This window comes from Phasianus colchicus, chromosome Z, assembly GCF_987193195.1.
Source record: "Phasianus colchicus chromosome Z, bPhaCol1.hap1.1, whole genome shotgun sequence".
Taxonomy (NCBI): Eukaryota; Metazoa; Chordata; class Aves; order Galliformes; family Phasianidae; genus Phasianus; species Phasianus colchicus.
The window spans coordinates 1674727-1694299 of record NC_143476.1 but is presented as its reverse complement, the minus strand read 5'-3'; the positions used below and the strand labels follow the sequence as shown (position 1 = coordinate 1694299).

The 19573-nt window shown below is 41.9% G+C and overlaps 1 long non-coding RNA gene across 10 annotated transcripts in view; it reads left to right on the top strand.

Moving 5' to 3' along the window:
• Positions 1-6679: 6679 nt before the first annotated feature.
• Positions 6680-19573, top strand: part of LOC116240230 (uncharacterized) — a 28797-nt gene continuing 15903 nt past the window's right edge. For 4 of the 10 annotated variants that reach the window (XR_016461714.1, XR_016461711.1, XR_016461712.1 and 1 more), the window contains exons 1-5: positions 6680-10430; positions 11300-12394; positions 12692-12765; positions 13137-13236; positions 13331-13511. This is a non-coding gene — a long non-coding RNA (uncharacterized LOC116240230). Of the gene's footprint in view, positions 10431-11299; positions 12395-12691; positions 12766-13136; positions 13237-13305; positions 13512-19573 lie in introns of all 10 variants that reach the window. The other 6 variants (XR_016461713.1, XR_016461709.1, XR_016461716.1 and 3 more) reach the window with 6 other exon arrangements.

Here is a 19573-nt window from a genome sequence, read left to right as displayed (position 1 = left end):
ACAGAATGATTCAGCCTTCAAATCCATCTCTCTCCAACTTAGAGATAAGGACGCAATGTGGGAACATGTCAAATCTCTATTGTAGAAAATGCTGGCATACAAAATAATCTCCTTTATTGAAAAGTTTACGGTTAAGAGTTCAGCCCACATGAAGATAGAAGCTTCACATCTTTTGATTGCTATCTGGAGCTCTGCTGCTACGTTTCTAATAAAATTGGAAACATGACAAACCTAGCTAGCAACACTAACCTTAGAGTCTAAATCATGAAAAAGAAAAGGGAAGGCAGCAATTTCACATTTCCACTGCTGTCGCCGTCCAAGGAGGTGACTAGGCTGCATTATTTTCAACAGCTGAAGTCATCAGGGCCCAAACTGTTTAACTGTAAAGGAAGACCAGCGTGTTCTGACTCAGACTGCTTGCTTATCTCTGTGGCTGCAAGGAAAAACTGAAATCTTCCATTCAGTTCAGCAGTCAGCTCCTCCAGCTGACACAAGGCCAAATGTTCTATTGCACTCACTCATAAATAAAGCATGGGGCAGATCTGCTAGGTTTACAAATTGCTGGAGGAGATGGTGTGTGCAGATTGCCTTTCCTTTGCCCTTTTCTACTACATGTGAGAGGAATCCAAACTGAGTTCTTCCTCTGCCTGGGGCATTTGGAACCCACACAGTCAGATCCGATACTAGGAGAAAAATTCTAAGAAAGAGTGGTGAGGTGCTGGAATGGGCTGCCAGGGAGGCGGTGGAGTCATTGCCCCTGGAGGTGCTCAAGGGACATGTGGGTCTGGCACTGAGGGCTGTGGTTGTGGACATGCTGGTGGTGGGCTGATGGCTGCACTTGATCTTTTCCAACAGGAACGATTCTGTGATTCTGTGATTGCCCTGAGAACGAAGCACGTCCTGTTTCTGCTCATGGCTGTACCTCTGGCTTCCTCCAAACGGCGGTAAGGAAGGTGTCACCAGAGAGGAGGGTGTGCTGGGGACTTTTTTCAGTTTGGGAAGAGCAAAAAGCAGCACACCGAGAAGACAGTATTCTTATTTCCTCCAGCCCGTCCTATGCCTGAAGCATGGTCTGAGCTCCTTCTCCGCAGCCTCCACAAGACATGTGCCCTCTTCAGCTCGCCTGACATTTGCAAAGACTCTGCCGCAGGCACTCTCTGTCTGGGGGCATCACATCCAAAGCCTCCTCCCAAGACTTCCTTGTCAGGGTCCCTGGCAGTGAGCTGCTGCTTCGGCAAGCGTGACCACACACTTTGCTCCTGCTTTGTGCCAGCATTTGAACACTTATTTGCTAGTTTGAACACCTCAATAGAAAGCAGAAAACTCTCCAAATCCTGTCCTTATTGCTTGTGTCCCACACTGAAGTTAGCTTTTTCCTTCCCACCAAGGGCCGCAGTCTTTGATTCTCTCCATCTTCCCCCATCTTGCTCCCTTGTCCGTCACAGGAAAGCTTTACTTTCTAAAGTGCACACGATGCCTTGTTTACCTGCTGCCATGCTGCTCAGTACCGTCTCTTCTCCTGCTCTGTGCTGGAATATATTCAGACACAGCCTGATTTTCCAAGAAATCAAGCTCACAGTTCTGTTCCGACCATTACTGGATTGTGGAAGGATGCTCCCAGCAATATGCCATTCAGCAGGTAGAGCTTGTTGCTGGGAGGATGGTAAGATTTGACTCAGAAAGAAGGCTGTCACTGCAGCCAAAACCTTGTCAGAAGAGAGACGTGAGCTTGTCATTTGTCCATTGCATTCCTTGCAGGTTTGATATAACACATGAAGATTTCGGTACATCAGCAGTGAGCTTTCACCATTCTCATCTTCACTTGTGATTGCTTGGGTGATTTACATACCAGCAGCACAAGGAGCCTTTATACTTCTTCTTCCTTTGTTTTCTTATTGGAAAATTACTGTGAGACAAGTAAAATGGTTTACAAGTGTCAGTGCAATATATTTGCTTCTAGTAATGCAGATGTATTGATGCCTTGTTTTTCATCTGGCGAATGTACTTTGTAAGTTATGTACTTCTTTGTAAGCAGTAAGCAAGTACTTTTAATTACTGATACAAAGTATTCCATTTATTATCCCTACTTATTGTCCCAGAAGATATCTTTGCATATGAAATATAAATAAAAGCAAGAAATAAAAGCAGTCTATTCCAGTTCTCTTCACTTGAAAGCTTGAGATTATCCTTGGAACTGCTGACACGTGATCATGGCCTGGCGATGTCCAGAATTGTTTTGTCTAAGCTAATATTTGTGTTTATTTATCGACAGTTTTAGCGTTAAGAGAAAAGAAGGAATACAGGGAAAGAACATATATCTGAATAGCCAGAAGAATCTACTTTTCTGGGCTGTTTTATTTCTCTTTCTTGTGTATAGGTAACAGTTCACTGTCTTCCAGACTCTTTCTGGCTCTGATGCAAGGGGCCAACAGAGCTTCTGGGGTCTTTTGTCTTTTCCAGTTTTATTTGTTGCATGGCTGTTCACACTTATCCTTCTTACCTCTTCATTACTTTAAAAGAGTAATGGAAGTCAATGGGGACACACAAACACCTCCCAGGGCATCTGCTGTGATTTCCAGTGACCCTTATGAGTAGAGATCATCTCCATGCAAGGTCGAGGCTGCAAACAGGCTGACATCAGCCTTTGGGATTATGCAAGTGAGAATTTGCTTTGTTCCAAATGCATAACCTGCATGCTACAAAATCGTAAGGAAGGTTTAAGGGACAGATTTTAAACCATAGGAGAGATTTAAAGAAAAAAAATGTAGAAAACATTCTATTTAACAAATATGTTTTGGGTTTGTTTTTTTTTTTTTTTTTCTATATGTATAACTTTGTAAAGCAGAGACTTTGAAAGATTAGGGAATCCTTATTAACATGAAGTACTTCTAATAATTTTGACAGGTTCAGTAAGAGGATGCCATTTCTGGGTGCATTAAAAACCAAAGTCCAGTGTCTTTGCTGCATACCAAGGCAGACAGAAATCCCATGCTGCCTGAAAAAGAATTAACACTGATTGTGGCCTTCTGTTCTGGGCAGATGAGAAGTGCTTGAAGAGATGCTTCAAATGGCCGTTTGTAGCTCATTCTCCAGTGCTGCAAGCTCTCTTGGTTTGGACTCTGGCTTAGAAAACAGCACTGGAGAGGAACTCAGCCCTCCTCATTGCTGCACAGCCTCAAGGCCCTTCTTCCCCTGATGGATTTCTGCCAAGGTTCAGCTGTGAGACACTCATTTTTAGCAGCTAAGTACAGAATTCTGCACTCTGGAGAACCATGACACAAACTTCTTTCATTTTATGTTAAGAGTGTGAATGTGAGTGTGTTGATGAAGCAATGTACCATAGAAGTGCTGTGACCTTTTAGTCATGTCAGCATGTTTTGGGAGCAAGAGGCAACGCAGTGTTGATGATCTCCACATCTTTCCGGCAGTGAAATTTATTTTTAATTTTTTGCAGGAAAAGGTTTGTGCCAAATGACAAAGGAAAGAACCCTTCCTGCAAGACGTCTGTTAGAAAGCAGCACGTTGTCAGCTGGAATCATGAGTTATTTCAGCCCTCACTGGGCTGATCTGGAGAAGGGCTGTGCCAAGGTATTTACAGATGTCTTCTGATGGGTTTGAAGCATTTCTGGCTTGCGGGGTAGGCATAATTCTGCAAAGCTGGTGGATTGCTTGATCAATCTGAAATACAAGAAAGATCAGTAAATGACCAAAAAAAAAAAAAAAAGCACCCAGATATATTGATAGCTGCATTACATACTACATGATTCCTTTCAGCTATATATATATATATTTTCGTTAAATAAGAAAGTGTAGAGCTGCCAGTTCCCTGTTCCATCCTTTCTAGCTCCAGGTTAAATAAGAACTGTTATTCCTGTTACCTGGAAGATGCATTCTGGGAAGAATGGTTTTCAAACTATTTGTGTTTCTTTAAGACATTTAGTTATGGGAAAAACAAACAGACAAACACAACCATCAATCTCTACAATCTGAAAAATAAAAAATAAACATCTTAAAAGTGTAACACATCACATACGAATGTTTAAGGAACAAAGAGCTGTCATGGAAAAGGAGGGAGCTGCACTTTTACCTATCAAACCTTCCACATCTTTGAGTGTCTGCCAACAACCAGAATGTGTGGAGGCACCTTCAGTAAATGGAGGGCAATGATGGCACTGCACTTACATTAATCCTTGATGAAATAGTACAGCACTGATAGAAACTTCCCAACAGTCTGTACTGATCTGAAATGCTCTGGCAACTCTTTGCAAAAGGCACTTCATGCTGAGTATTTTTATGTCATTGCTTGCTTGCTGGTATCACCTGTGCTGAGCTAGCTGGACAAACCCAGATTGGCAGCTCCTCAGATGTGTTACCAGCTAATTTCTCACTGATCATTAGAAACAGAAAGTTAATTCTGCTGGGAATTTAGCCAGCTTCTGCATCTCTTCCTTCTCCTGATCTCTGTTCTGCCTCCGTTTGACACAGATACACATTCAGGCTAATTAGTGAAATTTACTTTGACTCAGCACGAAAAGGAGAGCAAAAGGAAGGGCAAAATGAATGAAATAGCAACACAAGTTACCCAGCTGTTATGTTGGAAAGACCATTTTTAAGCCAAAAGAACTTTTTTAAGCAGAAAGAAGGAACGGATGGATTTCCTGGAGCATCTAGTTCTCCAGATGCCTACAAGAGACTGCCTTTCTGCATGTGGGACACAGAGCAGATCCCCTCTGATGTTCGGCACAGGGATGGATGGTGCTAAAAGCAGGTTTGTGTTTACCTGCAGGGCCCATTTGTTGGTTTGTTTCCATGTACAGAGAGCCCATAGGAGGTATCAAAACCATCTCACAGTTTGTGCTTGTAGGTTCAGTGTTTGGGAGCACTGACCTTCTGAACAGCTGAAACCAAAATCTGCAATTCAAAACCTGTAAGTAATATTCACATAATAATGAATTAAGAAATGCAATAGATAAACCTTTCACACCTGGAGCTCAGCTGCCATCACAGACCATTGCAGTGACTGCCCATGCATTAATTCTGTGTTGATAGTATCACTGGTGTCTCTCTTCTAGAGATGGATCCAAGCTGAAATGTGACTGCTGGTCGAGTTTCCACCTTAGCAGCTCCTCTACTGCTGCTGTCACGACTGCATTGTCCACCTGAACTGCGGGGTTGGATGTGACCTTGTGAGCAGCAGTCTGCTGGCAGACTTGTGAGTATTTTCCAGTATGTAGTTATCCCTGGTCAGTAGAAGGAGGAGAGAATTAATGCATATATGCATATATTACAAATACATTAATTAAATAATTATGTAAATCACATAAATTATATATAATTACATATTATAAATCCATGAAATAGACATGAATACATACAAACAATTAAAAATCCATAAACATTTTTGTGCATATTTAAATGTAGGAATGCATTCTATCAGAGGCATTGATAAGCAGGCATTTAAGCACACCTTGCTTTGCTGTTTAAGCAGGTCTGCACCAGAATCCTGACTGTAAGTGACAGCTGTGAATGTCTTGAAAAGGACAGCTCAAATCTCAGGTCATGCACGAGCATGGAGAAGCTGATTTCCTCTTGGTTAATCCTTGATTGTTCAGTGCATAGTGGTCAGATGGAAGACAACATGTAGTCCAAATGTACTGATTTGAGAAAACAGCTGCTCTGGGTACTAGGAAACGGAGAGAAAATGGAGAAACAGACACTGCCAGAACTCTGCTGTGAGCACTTGTCTCATGAAGGATGTATCATAACAAGCCCAAAACTAATGGAGGAAGAAATAGGCTTTCCAGCTGTGTATTCATCCTTGGCATAACTAATTCTGTCTTTAGACATGTTTTGGAAACACTCACACGTTTTACCAACAGATAAGTAGATAAGAGACCAAAATGCTGAATGGGAATGAAAAAAAAAAGCCATGTCAAAACAACAACAACAACAAAAATAGAAGAATTAAAAGTGTTCCAAAAGGTTAAAGATGTGGACTGAAAAAGTCTCAGCCAAAAGTATTTCTGAGGAATTTTTAAATTTATTTCTGTATTTCTTCTACTTGCCAAGAAAGCACGATCTCACTTCTCCAGCAAAATTGGTGTGCCCTTATCTTACTAGAGAAAGGGCCTCTCACCATGGCACAAAGCTGCTAGAGTTTCCCAGGACACAGGAACAAGATTTTCTCCACTTTTCCACTCCTCCACTGTAGCATTTTGCAGTCAATGCTTTGGGGTTTTGGCAGAACTCACGGGTTACCCTAGTGTAGGATACTGGCTTCTACATTGCCAAGATACCTCATGGTAATTTTGGTCGCCCAGATTTCAGCTCTGTTGGGGATGAAAAAAGAGGCTGAATTTCCCACCGTCAGTCCCACAGATTCCTTCTCTCCCATTGGAAACGTCTGGGACATTACTGAGAAAAACACTGCAATCTTTTGTTCAGGGGTTGGCAAAGGCAATGCTCCCCGCATTCCTTGCAGGGGGCTTTTTCCATGACTTTTTCACTGCTGTACACAAGTGCATACGGATACTTGGACACTCCGATGTAGGTCGCTCCAAAAGTAATGCCTGCTGTTGATTTCGATGGAAACTGCAGCTCTGCTGCCATCTGCTGGCACGACAACAAAACGTAATGGAGTATTTGTAGGAAGGTTCAGCCTCTGCTGCCGTACCACCAACAGTCACCTCTGATATCACGGGCATTCATCATTATCTGTCATCACAACACCTGAACGTACGGCCACTGACACAGATTGCTGACAAAGCCTACGATTAACCTGCAGCAATGAGGAAACCCATGAAGTCTACGTGGAAATGATAAAAGCTGACCAGGATAACTGCCAGCCAAGTTTCATGTTACAGATCGGTGCATCATTTCTGTATTTGGCAGGGTTGAGCAGTCGGCAGTTGGAAAACAAAGCACTGGATTTTGCAGTGTTAGTGAAAGAGTGAGATGTGAACAAATGAACCACTTGTCACGTTCTGCCTTCGTCTGCAGCGACATTAAACTCTGCAGAAATACATTTTTCCTGTGTTTGCCTGCATTTGTGAGGAACCGGGGCAGAAAGAGAGCAGCGTCGGGCAGAGGGGATGAAAGATGGAACCCTGCTTTCTCGGGCTCTCCTGCTTGCAGGAGGCCGCCACCGCAACTGCGAAGAACGTCTGCTTTATCCGAGACGCCGTCCCAGAGCGTTATGTGGAGACTTCCCACACTGCGGCACGTCCTCCGGCATCACCGCGAAGTGCGGACGCCTCGACCGCCGAGGTTCGCCGCTTCGGAGCCGTTCCCGCCAGAAGCGCAGCGACGGCCCGCGAGGCGCGGCGCGGTTCCGGCCGCTTCCCTCACTCACGGCTCCCCGAGGCGACGGAGCGGCCGCGCGGCTCTCGGCCGGGCGGCTCTCGCGAGAGCGGCCGACGCGGCGGGGACGTCGCCGGGGCTCGCCTGGAAAAAGCCTCGGGGGCGGAGCGGAGGCGGCGGGGCGCGAGGATCGCCCGGGCCGCTTTAACGAGGAGAAGCCGCGAGCCGCTCGGACGCGGGACCGCGCGGCGAGGGCGGCCGTCGGCGCCGCCGGGCGAGCGGTGAGTGCGCGGCTCCCGTTGACGGCCCGGCGGCCGCAGCTCCGGAGGCGCCGAGTGGCCGCGGCCGCGCCCGGCGGAAGGCTGACGCCGCAGCTGCGGAGCCCCGGGTGCTGCTGGGCTGATGTTCTTTTGTGTCCGTGAGATTGGCAGTGGGGCTGAGTGTTCCCTCAGCAGGTCTGTAGATGACACCGAGCTGTGGGCTGTGGTCAGCACACCGGAGGGATGGGGTGCCACCAAATGGACCTGGACGGGCTTGAGCACTCGGCCTGGGAGAGCCTCAGCAAATTCAAGTGCGAGGTCTTGCACCTGGGCTGAGGCAACACCCATTAGCAGTACAGACTGGGGGATGAAAGGATTGAGCGCAGCCCTGCTGAAAAAGACCTGGGAGTGCTGGTGGATGGGAAGCTGGACATGAATCAGTCATGAAAGCCAACCGTGTGCTGGGCTGCACCCAAAGCAGTGTGGCCAGCAGGGTGAAGGAGGGGATCCTTCCTCTACTTTGCGCTGGTGAGACCTTACCTGGAGTCCTGTGTCCAGATGTGGAGTCCTCAGTACAGGAGAGACGTAGACCTGTTGGATTGTATTGAGTGGAGGGCCATAAGAATTATCCAAGGGGTGAAGCACCTCTCCTATGAGGACAGGCTGAAAGAGCTGGGGCTGCTCAGCCTGGAGAAGAGAAGGCTCTGAGGTGATTGTGGCATTTCAGTATCTCAGTGGGAGCTACAGGAACAAAGGTGATAGACTCTTTATCAGGCTCTGTTGTGATAGGACCAGGGGAAATGGTTTCAAGCTTAAAAAGGATGGATTTAGGTTAGATATTAGGAAAAAGTTTTTTACAGTGAAGGTGGTAAGGCAGTGGAACAGATGCCCAGAGATGTGGTGGATGCTGTGTCCCTAGAGACTTTCAAGGCAGTGTGCTGGATCAGACCCTGGGGAACCTGATGTAGATGTAAATGTCCCTGTTCATTGCAGAGGAGTTGGACTAGATGACTTCTAAAGGTCTGTTCCAACCCTAAGGATTCTATGATAAAAGACACTATACACACTCTCTTGGCTTTGATTTCTGTCTCTTGCCACTTACTCTTCCTTTCCTCCTGTCACTAATACAAACATCTCATTTGCTTTTCTCTATTTTGTTTCCATGTAATCTTCTAGTGTCTTCGGATGCCTTTCTTGCACTCAGTTTCTTTGTTTCCTACACAAAGGAAACCCACCCGTGACCCTTTCTTCCCCCCACTCCTCTAACTTCTTTCCAGGCATTCCATTCCTAAACTTATTGGTATTCTGAACTCTCCTCTGATTTCATCATGCAACAATCCATCCTTGACATCTCTCTAGAATTTCTCTCACTAAAGCCTTTGACTGCAGCTGAATCTCAGATCCACATCAGTATGCTTATCTTTTTCAAAATATCAGACACCTGCCTCACATTTAACCAGGCTTTTCTTACTGAATTCTTGCCCTTCCTCAGGGACTGTATCCTCTCTGAGCTTCTTTCATTATTCTCCATTTTTTTTTTTTTTTAGTTTTGTTTTGGGGGGGGTGGGGTAGGAGCAAGACAACACCTTTAACTTCCTATGGGTTTTGGATAAATTTTTTGTCTCTATCCACACTGTCTGTGGATAACTTTGTCGGGAAACAAAGTCAGTTCCAAATTCTGAGACAGAGAAGCAGATTAAAACTTGGTTTTCTCTCTTTGGTGCTCTCTTCCAAACATTCAGCAATCCACTCTATTTAGCTGTGACTAGAGGAAAACTCATTTTCTCTTGGCCACCTGGCAGCTTTGTGTCCTGTTTGTTCAGTCCTTAGTCACTGAGGTTATGGCCTGTGACTAGAGTGATGCAGCAGTGTGACAACCAGAATAACAAATAGCCACAGAGTTGAATTAGGTAGAAACAAGTCAGTTTTGAAATGAGTGTCACAGTACCTTGAAGAACACCTACATGAAGATTTACTGTCATTAAAAACTAAGTATTTGACTCGGTTGTTCAGCATTTGTGTGCGTGCTGCATGGCCTGAATTCAGTGCTCTACAAAAGTTTCTGTTGTTTGGCATAAAAGAGGTCTGGATCCTGTACTTTGCTACCCTAGTATCTCTGGTTCTGCTGGTACATCTCTTGTGCCTGGAGCTGGCTCTCCATCTAACTGAGGCATCATCTTTAACACTTAAAAAAACAAGCTCAAGGAAAAAAGGTTTTGGTGATGTGACATGAAAATAGACAGCACAAATACAGACCAGCAGTAACAGAAGATATACGTGCTAGGTGTTGAATATAATTTGGAAACCAAGCCACAGATGAGAGGTCTTACTTGATTTGGTTTATTTTTGCTAATCAGAAAGTCAGTAGATGTAAACTAGAGATGCATCAGAGGGATATTCAGTCAGGTGATGCAACATGTATCTAATTGTTTTTTCATAATTACAATGATTAATAGATATTAGCATGATGATGACTCTCTTCCTAGCTTAAAATATGTTATCACTAAATTTGAAAATGGCACACTAATAAATAGGGCTTCTAAAGGAGATGTGTTGGTAAAACCTTGTTTTATCTACTTGTTTTTCACTGTAATATCAATATATTGAAACCATTTGCACAGGGCCAAGTAATTGTGAGGGAATAAAACAGCATATGAGGTTATAATTACTATGTTAGGTAAAACAGAGCATTATCAGTCTTCGTTCTTGTTGGTTTTTTTTCCTTCCAATTACTTGATAGTCCAGGAAACTTTTCACAGCTGAGCCATTGTGTTTTCTTCAGAAGTTAGAAAGAAGATTGGCAGATTGATGTCCGTATTCAGCCATGCAGCAAAGTACTGGAAGAACTGCCCTATTTCATCCTACTCTTCTGTGAGTTTCTATTATTTACCACATAAGAACAACTTCTTTGTAATGTCTCCCTTGTAGAAAAATGACATGTTTATCTTCATTGCCAGCCCTTGATTTCCAGTGCATGTTCAAAATAGTTAATGGGTAAAGGAATGCTGGCTGGTTTTATGCTAAGAAAAAAAGCCTCCACAAGTTCACAGTTAGTAAAGTACACTTTTTTTTTTTTTTTTTTTTTGCCAGATGGTCTGCTGGTTTCTCAAGTCTTCTTCTGTAACATGAGGGAACATTTTGTTGTTTGAATTGTTATAACTGCCTATTTTCTGTGTTCAAAGGAATAGATTCCCTTACATCTGGGGTATTTTTAACTGGATAATGTAACTCAGAATGATAATATATAAAAACAGACTTCTGTGTTGGTTGTTGGAAAGAAAGTTGCATGTTCATTAGAAATACTAGAAATGTAATAATCCCATTTAGTAGTTAGTTTTTCATCTGAATATTAAGTTCTGAGTAGAAAAGAAAATAGCACTAAGTTTAATTGCATGCTTTGAACAAGGTTTAATAACCTATACACTTTCTTAAATATCCCTCAGTAGTGTATGCTATTATTGTCCTTAGAACCTCTGGATGTCCTTGTTTTAATGGTTCAAAGCATGTGAAAAATCTTTATCTCGAAGAATATAACAACTGGGATTTTTTATTTGTACATGATAACACACTAAATTATATCACCTTTAATTAATTTGATTAATTATAATTTAATAATTTAATAATTTAACTATATATAAAAATATATAGCCTTAATTCACTGCTGCAGATCTCAGTACAAAGATTGCTGGGGCAATGCTTTCAGAGCCAAAACTTCAGCTAGACTGTTGTGTCTTTTGAAGGAATTATGCAGATCCTTCCTATTTGAGGGTCTAGCTTTTGGCTGTCACCTTATGAAGTCACTGCTTTCCATGGACTTCCTGGCATTCACCTTAATCAAGAGTTGGTGAGGGATAAAAGCCCCTGGCTGATCTCATATCTGCACTTCTTGCACAACCATTGTAGTAAGTATCATCCTTAATCTAACATTGTGAAATGGTTTAATTTATAATGATTAAAAAGGTGCAAAAACACGTCAACCTTCACATACCTTTGGAAGATCATAGAATCATATAATGGCTTAGATTGGAAAGGACCTTACAGGCCCCCCCAGCCCCAACCCCTGCCATGTGCAGGGCTGCCCCCCACCAGCTCAGCTGCCCAGGGCCCCATCCAGCCTGGCCTCGAGCGCCTCCAGGGATGGGGCACCACAGCTTCTCTGGGCAGCTGTGCCAGCGCCTCACCAACCTCTGGGTACAGCATTTCCTCCTAACATCTAACTTAAATTGCCCCCTTTTTAATTTAAAATCATTTCCCCCTGTCCTATTACTAGCAGACTGTGTAAAAACTTGTAAGCTCCCTTCAAGTACTGGGAGGCTGCAATAAGGCCTGCCCAGAGCCTTCTCTTCTCCAAACTACACAAGCCCAGCTCCCTCAGCCTTTCTTCACAGGAAATGTTCTCCAGTCCTCTCATCATCTCCAAGGCCACCTCTGGACCTGCTTCAGCAGCTCCACATCCTTACTGTACTGGGATGCAGTACTCCAGATGGGGCCTCACAAGGACAGAGTAGAGGGGAGCAATAGCTCAGGTTGGGTAAAACCCAGCATCCTGGCCGAGAAGCAAGGATGTGTAAGCAGTGTGCTTACATGTATTTCTGAAGCTGTAGTTTGATTTTTATGGTGTATATATGTATGGGAAGAATGGCCTGAACCTCTGATTGATCACCTGAGGCGAGCAATGAGTCAGCCCTGGGAGCACAGGTGAAGGCAATTCAGCTGTGCTGCTGGAAGGAGTGGAGCCTGGCTGCACCTCTCCTGGTCCCATTTAAGAGCTGACTACCAGTGGGGAAGGATCTTTTTCTGGAGATCCCTTCTTTGGAGTTTTACAGCAAGCCCAGGTAAGCGTAAGCACTCTATCTGTTCTTTCTTTGGTGTATGTAATAATCTGCTTAGCCAAACTCTCTTGTGTTTCGTAATTATAATGTCTGTGTATTCATTGATTATACAGTATAACTAAGGTTTTCTAGCATGTGTTCACTGCAGTTGGGAATTATCTAGGGCAAACACGAAAACCTGGCAAACTGTAGTATTGTGGAGTAAAGAGAAATCCTGCAGTAGAACAACTTGCAAGCAGAGGCATCTAAGCAGAGAACTAATTGCTTAATAGTATATTTTATCATTTGTTTTCTTGAAAGCAAGAAGGCAAAGTGGAAGTGAAGAAGTAAGAATGGACATCATGAAAACATCAGCAAGAATTTCTGTTCTAAAAGTAAGCTAGAGAAGGAGTCTGTAAATACTTACAATTCCACATTAATCATAAATTATTTTTCTTGAGTTCCTATATTCAAGTTTGTTTAAATAAGAGGTTGACATAATCTCTGTTTATGCTTGTGTGTGCATAGCAGTATATTTGGAGATGCTCAGGTTAATGGTGGGCCAGTAACTCAGTCACTCTGTTATAGCAAGAAAGGGATGTTTTAAATTCTTTATTTATTAAATATTTAATTATAATATATAATATATATATTAATATTTTATTTAAAAATTTAAATAAAATTTAAATATTATAGAAATAGTTGCTAGTCAAAAATGGATTTTTTTGGTTCCCAGTCCTTACCAATACATTTCTCTGGTCTTGAGTCCACAGATGGGTCGCTCATTACAAGATGAAGAAAATCCAGCAGAACTGTGTGGAGCACTGAAGGCGTAGCAAAATAATGGATCGTCAGTACCAGATGATGTATGTATTTCTTAAAATTCCCATGTTTTTATGTAGCAATATAGATGGCTCTACTTATCTTGTCCTTAGTGCACTTCAAATACTTTGATTCCAGCCTGTTCTGACTTCCTTGTCAGTACCAACTGGGGTACAAATCATCTCACTTGACATCAAACCTGTAACCGTTAGGTGTGAAGTTAAGCTGGCTGAAGATCAGATTTGGCTGCTATGGACGTTCTAAGTGCATCTACAGAGGAAGCTTAATCTTTCCCATCCCAGATGGCTGTCTTGAAAAGGTATGGATTGCTATCCTTAATCACTCCTTTCTCTTTGCTGAATATGTAGGGAATCTAAATATTGATTTAAGATGATATGTCTAATTTTTGGATGGCTGATTCTAGAGAACAGAAATTCTATTTTAAGGAGGCACACAAATCCTTCCATGCAGTACTGTTCTCATAGATAGAGTGTAGTTCTTGTAGGCCTGGGATGTAGGTACTTACGTATTTTGAGGAAGATAACAATTTAACTGCTCTGTTCTGTACTCTTGGTGTATTTGGTGCTGGGGGAGAACTGGTCCATTAGGATCCTGGTATGAAAGGCACTCAGAGTCTGTAAGGTACCATTTGACCTGCTGTTTATTAGATTGAATGCTAAAAGGACAGAATAATAAATAACTGATGTCCCTTTAGATGCTAAGAACCCCAAGTTATGCAGCACCGAAGAAGCATCTGATCCCTGCACAACACTATGCAGACCCCTTATTTGAAGGGGTACTCCCATTTGGATAATTTCCCAACATGCCAGCTTTTTGCTGTACTTCTAGACAAAGTCAGGATAACCCAAGTGGCATAATCACTGGTACTAAATGGGAGCTGGAGTTTTTGTGAAGGAAACTTAAACTTGATTGCAGTACTGAATCAACAGGTGAGAATGATGCCTAGAGCAGAGATCCACGGCAGTTCTAGCTGTTCGGTTATGTTCACTTGTAGCCTTTAATGTCAGGAAAGGAGTTGAGCACTGAGCTGTGTATGCTCTGTTTTGCTGAGAGTTGCAGTGTGACTTATTGAGTCAAACTGCCATCTCTTCCTGGAAGGCAGGTTCCATTTAAGACACTTTTGTGGCTCACACACTCCAGATTATGCAGACGCACATTTAAAGGTTGTGAATGACTGGCTCTGGGTCTTTTGAAATGCTCCTTTCCTACCTATCTACTTCAACAAGTAAATAGTTTTGTGTCAAGTTAAAGATCAGAGGGCATTATTCTACCTGATCGTATTTGTGGCGTGGAGACAATCACTGTGGCAGATTTCCTGCTCTGAAGAGTACTGCTATGGCATTTAGCTAAGAAACAGAAATTCTGTTGGAAAGACAGACCTCTTCTGTTACTGAGGCTTACTGTGTGGAAGTGCTTTTTTTTGGGAGAGCAGTTTGAAGGAAATCGTCCTGAGAGCTTGTGACAATTCTAACTGAAGACAGAGCTGTTTAGATCTGTTTCCAACCACCACAGAGCCAACATGAAAGCTGCCCCAACTCCTCTGTAGAGGTCTTATGTGACTGATGATGGGGCAAGGCCAGGGCCTCCTTCTGTTACCTATCCCCCTGTCAAGGAAGAAGCATTGCTGCACTTGTGTTTTCCAGAAGAGGTGACAGACCTTGGCAGCGTGACGTCTGTGATGCTAGCAAGGAAGTCAGGCTGGTCCTATGTAAAAGTGAGAAAAATCATCTGGATAGAAAATCATCTGGTAAATATTGCCTTCATAACCTGGGGTTCCCTTATTGCATCCATGTGCAGAGGGACTGGGCTTTTTCTTGGTGATGGACTGACAGATTAATGAAGAAGATTCAGTATGGATCAGATAGATAGAATTGGAGCTGAAGGTCTCAGCAGCAGTATGAGATGCCTAAGCAATGTCATCCTATGAACTCAGAAAGCTCAGGGTGCATTACAGCCATACATGAATTCATGGAGTTCAGTAGAAGACTCACGGTAGGGGTTGCATGGTCAAGGCATCTGGCTTTTGGTCTGAAATATGCTGCATTTAACACACGACTCAACCTGATGGTGTGGGGCCAGAGCAATGGAAATCTGTGCCCTAATTAAGTCAAATTATGGGCCTTGCAGACAAGTTTAATGTCAATAGAAAGATCAGAATTTCCCTTCTCCTATTAGAAGCTTTTAGTAGAAAAGAAAATAAAGCTTGAAATCATACTTTTTTAAAAATTATTATTATTTGGAAGAGAATATCAGTGTACAGTGTGGTAAATGCAGCTGAATGAAAGGATTTTCATTTGTAATTGGCTTGAAGCTAATTTCTTTTCTATTAGGATCTCCTCTACCAAGATTTAATAGCAATCAGAGGGCTAAGGAGGCTTCCCATGCTCTTCAGTTGCAGTAGCATGCGCAGTGTCAATTAACTGGTCTGTAGGTGAAGTCTGTGCCCTTTATCTCAAACCCTGGGCACTGCCTGCCTTTTAACTACATTTCTGGCTTTTCATCTGATGTTCCTACCCTTGTTTACAGATTCTTGATTTTACCTTGGTAATCCAGTTTGGCTTGAAACTTTATTCTGGACTATGAGCTTTGATTTCTTCCTAGGTTAACAAGAAAGCAGGCATAGTTTTAGGTTTGCTCAAAGAAAGCTTAGCAGTGATTATGTGGGGACGTTTTAGAAGTCAAAGGTCTAGTTTCATTTGATTCTGTTTTCTGTATTGTTTACCATCTCTATCTTAATGTTTGGTGGCATAGCTGACTTCATCTCCCCAGCGTCACCGATTCATTCCTAAGTTTGTTGCTTGGATGAATCTCAGCTGTATTCACTCCTCTCTGTGCCTTATTCTCAGATTTCGTCGTTTCCTCTTTTTTTTTTTTTTTTTTTCCAGGCATTTATTGAAGTGCAAACTTTTCCATGTAGTCCTCTTTTTCCTTTGGTGTCCAGACAGTACTACCTCCTCTTCATCCTGAGCTGATGAGATTTATTGCCACCCTGCTTCAGTCTGATCAGGGAGTCAAGAACTGTCTTCCTGCTTATGGAATTGTTAAAACTTTCCCAACCGTGCTTTTTAAGAGTTTCCAGTCTCTTGAGTTTACTGTGGCAAGATCAAGGTTCTCAGAATTCTTGTATGCCTATTCATTATGAGTAAAAACAATGTTTTTCATCTGTCAACTGAAGACATGCTCAGAGTCCTAAGTAAACATGCTACAACAAACAGCAAGAAGGCTAAGCCTTTAAAATCCCCTTTATTTGCTGTGATTTGTGACTGTTGTCTTTCATTTTTTTGAGTTTTGTAGGACTTGTATCTAACCCGCTTACCCTGTGGCATTCATTCAGATGTTGTACAGGTCAGAGCTGAAGTCTGCATTTGTGCGTTTGAGATTTGCTGTAGTTGGAGTCTGGCTTTAATGTATTGATTCACTGGATGAAGGACTGATTCAGCCTTGATGTGACTGTTAAACTGCAGTAGATAGAGACCTTGACCACAGCTTGCCCAGCCTTGAACTTGGCCGTCATGATCACTTGGCACTCCTCCTGGAAAGCTGCTGAGTATAAACTTAGCCTGAGAAGATGAATCTGTTAAATTATGTAACTTCTAACAGATGGACTTGCTTGAACACAGAAGTCTCTGTTATTGTATGGAAAATGCCTTTAGAATTGAGGAAGAATGTATGAAAAGGAAAAATATGCAAAATTTGCATTTTCTTTGGCTATGGGATACTCAGAGCAACTTAACAGTTAAGGTTGGCATGTAAGTAATGTGAGATAAGATGAAGCTTCTTTTTGAATCTGAAGTTTTCAAAACTTCAGAGATGACGTAGATGCTATTGCAAAATAGCATAGTGGTTACAAGTGACGTGCTTTTGTACCCATATAACAAGCAGAAAAGATTGTGTATTATTTAGAATAATTTAGAATAATTCAAATAGAATTAGAAAAAATCCTTTATGTAAGCAAGAATGAATTTGGTATTCTAAGCACTATCATTCATGGAAACTTGTCAGTGCTCATGTATCATAGATATCTACTGGGATACTTACAAATACATGCACTTAGGTACAAGACCTAATATTTGCAAACTAATGAAGATCATTTAGTTCAGACACTGAAACTAGCTAAAAAGAATAACCTTAATAAAATAAAATAACCCCACAATTATCAACTGCTAGGATTCTGATAGGCTTTTGTAACAAGTCTTTGTCTCGGATACTAAAAATACCTTTGGAAAAGACAGATGGGGAGCTTTCTGACTGGTTTTGTGAGAACAGTCAAAATGTGCTCTGAAAAGGAATTTCCTCCTGTATGACCTGATGCACTGATGTGTGTCCAAGCTGCAGCTCATTTCACAAGTGTTGCTGAGCTTGTTAATGGTGCGTTGAGAGAGCTTTTCCTTATCTGAAGCTGCTCATTAATGACACAGAGGATCTACATAACCTTAATTGGTTTCAAATACCTATATGCTGAACTCAATTACGTAAATTTGATTTCTCTTCATTCTTTGGAGATAATTTGATAGGAATATCTTCATCTTAGCTAAAATGATCCCATTTGCTCCTGCTAGTATAGGTATTGCTGTCCACATTTCTTAAATAATCACAGATTTCTGTAAATTGCATAGTTAGTCAGGATAAGACAGCTGTTAAGTTCCCCAGACTGGCTCATATTGCATTGTATACATTACTGTTTTTGAAACATTGCATATACCTCTGCTGACAGCACTTTCATATCTTCAAGATTAACCTTCCATTGAGTACAGTGATACTATGGTTTTCTTACTGCTTTACCCCAGCCTATGCACATCTGATTGCTGTTGTGGGTTCTTCCTTGTATAGGTTTGATTTCACACATCTTGACAGTATTGACCTGTATTAAATTGTATAAAACCTTTTGCTTGGAGAGTAATAAATGACTTTACCCCGGAAAGAACAGAAATATTCCTTCCCTCCTTCCTTCCTCCCTCACTTACTGCTTTGGCTTATTGTTGGAAATGCAAAACTCCTAGAGATCTGATTTCAAGTGTTTCAAATATTCTCTACAATACTTGTCATTAATTTCTGTTATTGCTTTTTTGCCCACATTCTATTTATTATATGGAGCTGGCCTCAGTATGAACCTTGAGAGGTTACCATCCAGGAGCATTAAAGAGATTTAAATCCCTTAATGTTCAATGCATTAAAAACTATTTTATGATATGGCAATTAAAAATGACATGCTGTGGAAAGTAAGAGGATCCCACAGAGTATGTTACAGGTATGGATCATCAGAAAATGAGCAGTATGTTCAACTTCTCCCCTTGGCCTCTTCTTATCTCATAAAAACTGTAACTTTCAAAACATAAAGGAAGCAGTACAGATCTCTACTGGGTTGAAGGATGATGTTTTGTTGCAGAATGGAAAGTTGCAAGTTATTAGAAAGAAATGACCATTGAAAGTGGTCAATTTATGGTGCAGGAAATCTAATTTCTTGGAGCTGTGTGTGCATGTATGTTCTCACTTCATCACTGTTTCCAGATGATGGGGCTACAGACTCAGGCAGTAACCATCATCAGTCATCATTAGTCTCAAAGTTCAGATCTTCTTTCTGACTTTTTAGAGATCATTTGATGTTTGTAGCAATGGTCATGGCATTCTTTGTTTGGCTGCAGCTCTGACTAAATGGAATAGAATGATGAAGGAAAACACAGAAGCTGATATTCCCTGGACAAACCTGCATGCCAAATGTACCTTTCGCAGAAAAAGATGTAATGTTTTAGAGCTCAGGAGAGCTGTAGCCACACGCTGCAGGCATATTTGATGAGCTTGCATTCCCCTTCTGTTGAATCAAAAATCTGGGCTAAGCAGGGACTTTGTAGGGAAAAGAAGATAGAACGTGTTCCTTTCCAGGCTCGCTAGGGAAATGTCAGGTCTTTCTAAAGGCACCATTCAGCCACCGGCCTTTTTTGCCAAAAAGATAACAAGACAGCCAGCACTGCAGAACTGAGTGTTCTCCATGTATTTACTCATAGCCTGAAATAGACTATGGCAGTTGTCTTTAAGATCATCAATATACAGTTAAGAAGTGAGCAGCTGACAAAGGTAAGGGCATACCAATGAGTCTTTCCATTATGAAAGATTTTCATGTAGACCTTAACTCTAAGTATTAAAGATTGATCACAGTCACAAATCCCATCTTTCATCCCAAACCTATTAAGCTATTGCAAATTGACCTTATCTGAGCCCTGTTCTTTTTTCTTTTTTTAACTTAACTGCTTATTATGTATTCATTTTATGTATCTCTTATTTTTGCCTTGCCTCGAGCTGGAAGTCACTTTAAGAAAGCCATCTAAAAAACTCTCTATATCTCTATTTAGTATGTAAGTAAAT